We start from the raw sequence: 10,886 nt of genomic DNA, 5'->3' as shown, positions 1-10,886 counted from the left end.
AAAAGCAGAATGCCGACTTAAGTACAAGAGGACAGACACTCTAACTTTCTATGATTGGAACCTCTCCAGTGAGTCCAGTCGTAGATTCTGATGCTTTACTTCAGGTTTACTGATACCTTGGACCTTCTTATTGACGTTGAGACACAGAAATTGCATCCGAATTTAATACAAAAGGCACAATGCCGATTCAAGTACAAGAGGACTGACACTCTAACTTTCTATGAGCTGAACCTCTCCTGTGAGTCCAGTTTTAGATTCCGATGCTTCACTTCAGGTTTACTGTATACCTTGGACCTTCTTATTGACGATGAAACACAGAAATTGCATCCGATTTTAATACGAAAGGCACAATGCCGACTTAAGTACAAGAGGACTGACACTCTAACTTTAAATGAGTAGAACCTCTACTGTGAGTCCAGTTTCAGATTCCGATGCTTGACTTCAGGTTTACTGTATCCCTTGGACCTTCTTATTGACGATTAAACACAGAAATTGCATCCAAATTTAATACAAAAAGGCACAATGCGGACTGATGTACAAGAGGCCTGACAAACTAACTTTCTACGATTTGAACCTCTCCTGTGAGTCCAGTTTTAGATTCCGATGCTTCACTTCAGGTTTACTATATCCCTTGGACCTTTTTATTGACGATGAAACACAGAAAGTGCATCCGAATTTAATACAAAAGGCACAATGCCGATATAAGTACAAGAGGACTGACACTCTAACTTACTATGAGTTGAACCTCTCCTGTAAATCCAGTTTTAGATTCCGATGCATCACTTCAGGGTTTACTGTATCCCTTGAACCTTCTTATTGACGATGAAACACAGAAATTGCATCCGAATTTAATACAAAAGGCACAATGCCGACTTAAGTACAAGAGGACTGACACTCTAACTTTCTATGATTTGAACCTCTCCAGTGAGTCCAGTCGTAGATTCTGATGCTTTACTTCAGGTTTACCGTATACCTTGGACCCTCTTATTGACGTTGAGACACAGAAATTGCATCCGAATTTAATACAAAAGGCACAATGCCGACTCAGGTACAAGAGGACTGACACTCTAACTTTCTATAAGCTGAACCTCTCCTGTGAGTCCAATTTTAGATTCCGATGCTTCACTTCAGGTTTACTGTATACCTTGGACGTTCTTATTGACGATGAAACACAGCAATTGCATCCGATTTTAATACGAAAGGCACAATGCCGACTTAAGTACAAGAGGACTGACACTCTAACTTTCTATGAGTAGAACCTCTCCTGTGAGTCCAGTTTTAGATTCCGATGCTTGACTTCAGGTTTACTGTATCCCTTGGACCTTCTTATTGACGATGAAACACAGAAATTGCATCCGAATTTAATACAAAAGGCACAATGCCGACTTAAGTACTAGAGGACTGACACACTAACTTTCTACGATTTGAACCTCTCCTGTGATTCCAGTTTTAGATTCCGATGCCTCACTTCAGGTTTACTGTATCCCTTGGACCTTCTTATTGACGATGAAACACAGAAATTGCATTCGAATTTAATTCAAAAGGCACAATGCCGATTTAAGTACAAGAGGACTGACACTCTAACCTTCTATGAGTTGAACCTCTCCTGTGAGTCCAGTTTTAGGTTCAGATGCTTCACTTCAGGTTTACTGTATCCCTTGGACCATTTAATTGACGATGAAACACAGAAAGTGCATCCGAATTTAATACAAAAGGCACAATGGCGACTTAAGTACAAGAGGACTGACACTCTAACTTTCTGTGATTTGAACCTCTCCTGTGAGTCTAGATTTAGGTTCAGATGCATCACTTCAGGTTTACTTTATCCCTTGGACCATTTAATTGACGATGAAACACAGAAAATGCATCCGAAATTAATACAAAAGGCACAATGCCGACTTAAGTACAAGAGGACTGACACTCTAACTTTCTATGAGTAGAACCTCTCCTGTGAGTCCAGTTTTAGATTCCGATGCTTGACTTCAGGTTTACTGTATCCCTTGGACCTTCTTATTGACGATGAAACACAGAAATTGCATCCGAATTTAATACAAAAGGCACAATGCCGACTTAAGTATAAGAGGACTGACACTCTAATTTTCTATGAGTTGAACCTCTTCTGTGAGTCCAGTTTTAGTTACCAATGCATCACTTCAGGTTTACTGTATCTCTTGGACCTTCTTATTGACGATGAGACACTGAAATTGCATCCGAAATTGAACCAAAAGGGAGTATGCCGACTTAAGTACAAGAGGACAGAAACACTCTAACTTTCTATGAGTTGATCCTCTCCTGTGAGTCCAGTTTTAGTTTCCGATGCTTCACTTCAAGTTTGCTGTATCCCTTGGACCTTCTTATTGACGATGAAACACAGAAATTGCATCCGAATTTAATACAAAAGGCACAATGCCAACTCAAGTACAAGAGGACTGACACTCTAACTTTCTATGAGTTGAAACTTTCCTGTAAGCCCAGTTTTAGATTCCGATGCATCACTTCAGGTATACTGTATCCCTTGAACCTTCTTATTGACGATGAAACACAGAAATTGCATCCGAATTTAATACAAAAAGCACAATGCCGACTTAAGTACAAGAGGACTGACACTCTAACTTTCTATGATTTGAACCTCTCCAGTGAGTCCAGTCGTAGATTCTGATGCTTTACTTCAGGTTTACTGTATACCTTGGACCTTCTTATTGACGTTGAGACACAGAAATTGCATCCGAATTTTTACAAAAGGCACAATGCCGACCCAAGTACAAGAGGACTGACACTCTAACTTTCTATGAGCTGAATCTCTCCTGTGAGTCCAGTTTTAGATTCCGATGCTTCACTTCAGGTTTACTGTATACCTTGGACCTTCTTATTGACGATGAAACACAGAAATTGCATCCGATTTTAATACGAAAGGCACAATGCCGACTTAAGTACAAGAGGACTGACACTCTAACTTTCAATGAGTAGAACCTCTCCTGTGAGTCCAGTTTTAGATTCCGATGCTTGACTTCAGGTTTACTGTATCCCTTGAACATTCTTATTGACGATTAAACAGAGAAATTGCATCCAAATTTAATACAAAAAGGCACAATGCGGACTGATTTACAAGAGGACTGACACACTAACTTTCTACGATTTGAACCTCTCCTGTGAGTCCAGTTTTAGATTCCGATGCTTCACTTCAGGTTTACTATATCCCTTGGACCTTCTTATAGACGATGAAACACAGAAATTGCATTCGAATTTAATACAAAAGGCACAATGCCGATATAAGTACAAGAGGACTGACACTCTAACTTTCTATGAGTTGAACCTCTCCAGTGAGTCCAGTTTTAGGTTCAGATGCTTCACTTCATGTTAACTGTATTCCTTGGACCATTTAATAGACGGTGAAACACAGAAAATGCATCCGAATTTAATACAAAAGGCACAATGCGGACTGATGTACAAGAGGCCTGACACACTAACTTTCTACGATTTGAACCTCTCCTGTGAGTCCAGTTTTAGATCCCGATGCTTCACTTCAGGTTTACTGTATACCTTGGACCTTCTTATTGACGATAGAACACAGAAATTGCATCCGAAATTAATACAAAAGGCACAATGCCGACTTAAGTACAAGAGGACTGACACTCTAACTTTCTATGAGTTGATCCTCTCCTGTGAGTCCAGTTATAGTTTCCGATGCTTCATTTCATGTTTGCTGTATCCCTTGGACCTTCTTATTGACGATGAAACACAGAAATTGCATCCGAATTTAATACAAAAGGCACAATGCCAACTCAAGTACAAGAGGACTAATACTCTAACTTACTATGAGTTGAACCTCTCCTGTAAGTCCAGTTTTAGATTCCGATGCATCACTTCAGGGTTTACTGTATCCCTTGAACCTTCTTATTGACGATGAAACACAGAAATTGCATCCGAATTTAACACAAAAGGCACAATGCCGACTTAAGTACAAGAGGACTGACACTCTAACTTTCTATGATTTGAACCTCTCCAGTGAGTCCAGTCGTAGATTCTGATGCTTTACTTCAAGTTTACCGTATACCTTGGACCTTCTTATTGACGTTGAGACACAGAAATTGCATCCGAATTTAATACAAAAGGCACAATGCCGACTCAGGTACAAGAGGACTGACACTCTAACTTTCTATAAGCTGAACCTCTCCTGTGAGTCCAATTTTAGATTCCGATGCTTCACTTCAGGTTTACTGTATACCTTGGACGTTCTTATTGACGATGAAACACAGCAATTGCATCCGATTTTAATACGAAAGGCACAATGCCGACTTAAGTACAAGAGGACTGACACTCTAACTTTCTATGAGTAGAACCTCTCCTGTGAGTCCAGTTTTAGATTCCGATGCTTGACTTCAGGTTTACTGTATCCCTTGGACCTTCTTATTGACGATGAAACACAGAAATTGCATCCGAATTTAATACAAAAGACACAATGCCGACTTAAGTACAAGAGGACTGACACACTAACTTTCTACGATTTGAACCTCTCCTGTGATTCCAGTTTTAGATTCCGATGCCTCACTTCAGGTTTATGTATCCCTTCGACCTTCTTATTGACGATGAAACACAGAAATTGCATTCGAATTTAATTCAAAAGGCACAATGCCGATTTAAGTACAAGAGGACTGACACTCTAACCTTCTGTGAGTTGAACCTCTCCTGTGAGTCCAGTTTTAGGTTCAGATGCTTCACTTCAGGTTTACTGTATCCCTTGGACCATTTAATTGACGATGAAACACAGAAAGTGCATCCGAATTTAATACAAAAGGCACAATGGCGACTTAAGTACAAGAGGACTGACACTCTAACTTTCTGTGATTTGAACCTCTCCTGTGAGTCTAGATTTAGGTTCAGATGCATCACTTCAGGTTTACTTTATCCCTTGGACCATTTAATTGACGATGAAACACAGAAAATGCATCCGAAATTAATACAAAAGGCACAATGCCGACTTAAGTACAAGAGGACTGACACTCTAACTTTCCATGAATTGAACCTCTCCTGTGAGTCCAGTTTTAGATTCCGATGCTTCACTTCAGGTTTACTGTATCCCTTGGACTTTCTTATTGACGATGAAACACAGAAATTGCATCCGAATTTAATACAAAAGGCACAATGCCGACTTAAGTATAAGAGGACTGACACTCTAATTTTCTATGAGTTGAACCTCTTCTGTGAGTCCAGTTTTAGTTACCAATGCATCACTTCAGGTTTACTGTATCTCTTGGACCTTCTTACTGACGATGAGACACTGAAATTGCATCCGAAATTGAACCAAAAGGCACAATGCCGACTTAAGTACAAGAGGACAGAAACACTCTAACTTTCTATAAGTTGATCCTCTCCTGTGAGTCCAGTTTTAGTTTCCGATGCTTCACTTCATGTTTGCTGTATCCCTTGGACCTTCTTATTGACGATGAAACACAGAAATTGCATCCGTATTTAATACAAAAGACACAATGCCAACTCAAGTACAAGAGGACTGACACTCTAACTTTCTATGATTTGAACCTCTCCAGTGAGTCCAGTCGTAGATTCTGATGCTTTACTTCAGGTTTACTGTATACCTTGGACCTTCTTATTGACGTTGAGACACAGAAATTGCATCCGAATTTTTACAAAAGGCACAATGCCGACCCAAGTACAAGAGGACTGACACTCTAACTTTCTATGAGCTGAATCTCTCCTGTGAGTCCAGTTTTAGATTCCGATGCTTCACGTCAGGTTTACTGTATACCTTGGACCTTCTTATTGACGATGAAACACAGAAATTGCATTCGAATTTAATACAAAAGGCACAATGCCGATATAAGTACAAGAGGACTGACACTCTAACTTTCTATGAGTTGAACCTCTCCTGTGAGTCCAGTTTTAGGTTCAGATGCTTCACGTCATGTTAACTGTATTCCTTGGACCATTTAATAGACGGTGAAACACAGAAAATGCATCCGAATTTAATACAAAAGGCACAATGCCGACTTATGTACAAGAGGACTGACACTCTAACTTTCTATGATTTGAACCTCTCCTGTGAGTCCAGATTTAGGTTCAGATTCATCACTTCAGGTTTACTGTATCCCTTGGACCATTTAGTTGACGATGAAACACAGAAAATGCATCCGAATTTAATACAAAAGGCACAATACCAACTTAAGTACAAGAGGACTGACACTCTAACTTTCCATGATTTGAACCTCTCCTGTGAGTCCAGTTTTAGGTTCAGATGCTTCACGTCAGGTTTACTGTATATCTAGGACCATTTAATTGACGATGAAACACAGATAATGCATCCGAATTTAATACAAGAGGCACAATGCCGACTTAAGTACAAGAGGAATGACACTCTATCTTTCTATGATTTGAACCTCTCCTGTGAGTCCTGTTTTAGATTCCGATGCTTTACTTCAGGTTTACTGTATACCTTCTACCATCTTATTGACGATGAATCACAGAAATTGCATACGGATTTAATACAAAAGGCACAATGACGACTTAAGTACAAGAGGACTGACACTCTAACTTTCTATGATTTGAACCTCTCCTGTGAGTCCAGTTTTAGATTCCGATGCTTCACTTCATTTTTACTGTATACCTTGGACCTTCTTATTGACAATGAAACACAGAAATTGCATCCGAATTTAATACAAAAGGCACAATGCCCACTTAAGTTCAAGAAGACTCACACTCTAACTTTCTGTGATTTAAACCTCTCCTGTGAGTCCAGTTTTAGATTCCGATGCTTCACATCTGGTTTACTGTATCCCTTGGACCTTCTTATTAACGATGAAACACAGAAATTGCATCCGAATTTAATACAAAAGGCACAATGCCGACTTAAGTACAAGAGGACTGACACTCTAACTTTCTATGGATTGAACCTCTCCTGTGGGTCCAGTTTTAGATTCCGGTGCTTCACTTCAGGTTTACTGTACCCCTTGAACTTTGTTATTGCCGATGAAACACAGAAATTGCATCGGAATTTAATACAAAAAGCACAATGCCGACGTAAGTACAAGAGGACTGACTCTCTAACTTTCTACTATTTAAACCTCACCTCAGAGTCCAGTTTTAGATTCCGTTGCTTCACTTCCGGTTTACTGTATCAATTGCACCTTCTCATTGACGATGAAACACAGAAATTGCATCCGAATTTAATACAAAAGGCACAATGCCGACTTAAGTACAGGAGGACAGACACTCTAACTTTCTATGATTTGAACCTCCCTAGTGAGTCCAGTTTTAGATTCCGATGCTTCCCTTCAGGCTTGCTGTATCCCTTGGACCTTCTTACTGACGATGAAACACAGAAATTGCATCCGAAATTAATACAAAAGGCACAATGCAGACTTTAGGTCAAGAGGACTGACACTCTATCTCTCTATGATTTGAACCTCTCCAGTGAGTCCAGTTTTAGATTCCGATGCTTCACTTCAGGTTTACTGTATACCTTGGACCATCTTATAGATGATGAACACAGAAATTGCATCCGAATTTAATACAAAAAGCGCAATGCCGACTTATGTACAAGAGGACTGGCACTCTAACTTTTTATGATTTTAACCTCTCCTGTGAGTCCAGTTCTAGATTCCGTGCTTTACTTCAGGTTAACTGTTTCCCTTGTGCCTTCTTATTGACGATGAAACACAGAAATTGCATCCGAATTTAATACAAAAGGCACAATGCCGACTTAAGTACAAGAGGACTGACACCCTAACTTTCTATGAGTTGAACCTCACCTGTGAGTCCAGTTTTAGATTCCGATGCTTCATTTCGGGTTTACTGTATACCTTGGACCATCTTATTGACGATGAAACACAGAAATTTGATCTGAATTTAATACAAAAGGCACAATGCAGACTTAGGTACAAGAGGACTGAGACACTAACTTTCCATGATTTGAACCTCTCCTGTGAGTCCAGTTTTAGGTTCAGATGCTTCACGTCAGGTTTACTGTATCCCTAGGACCATTTAATTGACGATGAAACACAGATAATGCATCCGAATTTAATACAAGAGGCACAATGCCGACTTAAGTACAAGAGGACTGACACTCTATCATTCTATGATTTGAACCTCTCCTGTGAGTCCTGTTTTAGATTCCGATGAATTACTTCAGGTTTACTGTATACCTTCGACCATCTTATTGACGATGAATCACAGAAATTGCATACGGATTTAATACAAAAAGCACAATGACGACTTAAGTACAAGAGGACTGACACTCTAACTTTCTATGATTTGAACCTCTCCTGTGAGTCCAGTTTTAGATTCCGATGCTTTACTTCAGGTTTACTGTATACCTTGGACCTTCTTATTGACAATGAAACACAGAAATTGCATCCGAATTTAATACAAAAGGCACAATGCCGACTTAAGTTCAAGAAGACTCACACTCTAACTTTCTGTGATTTAAACCTCTCCTGTGAGTCCAGTTTTAGATTCCGATGCTTCACTTCTGGTTTACTGTATCCCTTGGACCTTCTTATTAACGATGAAACACAGAAATTGCATCCGAATCTAATACAAAAGGCACAATGCCGACTTAAGTACAAGAGGACTGACACTCTAACTTTCTATGGATTGAACCTCTCCTGTGAGTCCAGTTTTAGATTCCGGTGCTTCACTTCAGGTTTACTGTACCCCTTGAACTTTCTTATTGCCGATGAAACACAGAAATTGCATCGAAATTTAATACAAAAAGCACAATGCCGACTTAAGTACAAGAGGATTGACACTCTGACTTTCTACGATTTAAACCTCACCTCAGAGTCCAGTTTTAGATTCCGTTGCTTCACTTTAGGTTTAGTATATCCCTTGGACCTTCTTATTGACGATGAAACACAGAAATTGCATCCGAATTTAATACAAAAGGCACAATGCCGACTTAAGTACAAGAGGACAGACACTCTAACTTTCTATGATTTGAACCTCTCTAGTGAGTCCAGTTTTAGATTCCGATGCTTCCCTTCAGGCTTACTGTATCCCTTGGACCTTCTTACTGACGATGAAACACAGAAATTGCATCCGAAATTAATACAAAAGGCACAATGCAGACTTAAGGTCAAGAGGACTGACACTCTATCTCTCTATGATTTGAACCTCTCCAGTGAGTCCAGTTTTAGATTCCGATGCTTCACTTCAGGTTTACTGTATACCTTGGACCATCTTATAGATGATGGACACAGAAATTGCATCCGAATTTAATACAAAAAGCGCAATGCCGACTTATGTACAAGAGGACTGGCACTCTAACTTTTTATGATTTTAACCTCTCCTGTGAGTCCAGTTTTAGAATCCGTGCTTTGCTTCAGGTTAACTGTTTCCCTTGGACCTTCTTATTGACGATGAAACACAGAAATTGCATCCGAATTTAATACAAAAGGCACAATGCCGACTTAAGTACAAGAGGATTGACACCCTAACTTTCTATGAGTTGAACCTCACCTGTGAGTCCAGTTTTCGATTCCGATGCTTCATTTCAGGTTTACTGTATACCTTGGACCTTCTTATTGTCGATGAAACACAGAAATTTCATCTGAATTTAATACAAAAGGCACAATGCAGACTTAGGTACAAGAGGACTGAGACACTAACTATCTATGATTTGAACCTCTCCTGTGATTCCAGTTTCAGATTCCGATGCTTCACTTCAGGTTTACTGTATACCTTAAACCTTCTTGTTGATGATGAAACACAGAATTTGCATCCGAATTTAATACAAAAGGCACAATGCCGACTCAAGTACAAGAGGACTGACACTCTAACTTTCTATGTTCTGAACCTCTCCAGTGAGTCCAGTTGTATTTTCTGATGCTTTACTTCAGGTTTACTGTATACCATGGACCGTCTTATTGACGCTGAAACACAGAAATTGCATCCGAATTTAATACATAAGGCACAATGCCGACTTAAGTACAAGAGGACTGACACTCTAACTTTCTATGAGTTGATCCTCTCCTGTGAGTCCAGTTTTAGTTTCCGATGCTTCACTTCATGTTTGCTGTATCCCTTGGACCTTCTTATTGACGATGAAACACAGAAATTGCATCCGAATTTAATACAAAAGGCACAATGCCGACTTAAGTACAAGAGGACTGACACACTAACTTTCTACGATTTGAACCTCTCCTGTGATTCCAGTTTTAGATTCCGATGCCTCACTTCAGGTTTACTGTATCCCTTGGACTTTCTTATTGACGATGGAACACAGAAATTGCATCCGAATTTAATACAAAAGGCACAATGCCGACTTAAGTACAAGAGGACTGACACACTAACTTTCTACGATTTGAACCTCTCCTGTGATTCCAGTTTTAGATTCCGATGCCTCACTTCAGGTTTACTGTATCCCTTGGACTTTCTTATTGACGATGAAACACAGAAATTGCATCCGAATTTAATACAAAAGGCACAATGCCGACTTAAGTACAAGAGGACTGACACTCTAACCTTCTAAGAGTTGAACCTCTACTGTGAGTCCAGTTTTAGGTTCAGATGCTTCACTTCAGGTTTACTGTATCCCTTGGACCATTTAATTGACGATGAAACACAGAAAGTGCATCCGAATTTAATACAAAAGGCACAATGGCGACTTAAGTACAAGAGGACTGACACTCTAACTTTCTGTGATTTGAACCTCTCCTGTGAGTCTAGATTTAGGTTCAGATGCATCACTTCAGGTTTACTTTATCCCTTGGACCATTTAATTGACGATGAAACACAGAAAATGCATCCGAAATTAATACAAAAGGCACAATGCCGACTTAAGTACAAGAGGACTGACACTCTAACTTTCTATGAATTTAACCTCTCCTGTGAGTCCAGTTTTAGATTCCGATGCTTCACTTCAGGTTTACTGT

The sequence above is a fragment of the Schistocerca americana genome, unplaced genomic scaffold, assembly GCF_021461395.2.
Source record: "Schistocerca americana isolate TAMUIC-IGC-003095 unplaced genomic scaffold, iqSchAmer2.1 HiC_scaffold_16, whole genome shotgun sequence".
Lineage (NCBI taxonomy): Eukaryota > Metazoa > Arthropoda > Insecta > Orthoptera > Acrididae > Schistocerca > Schistocerca americana.
This window is presented reverse-complemented; position numbering follows the sequence as displayed.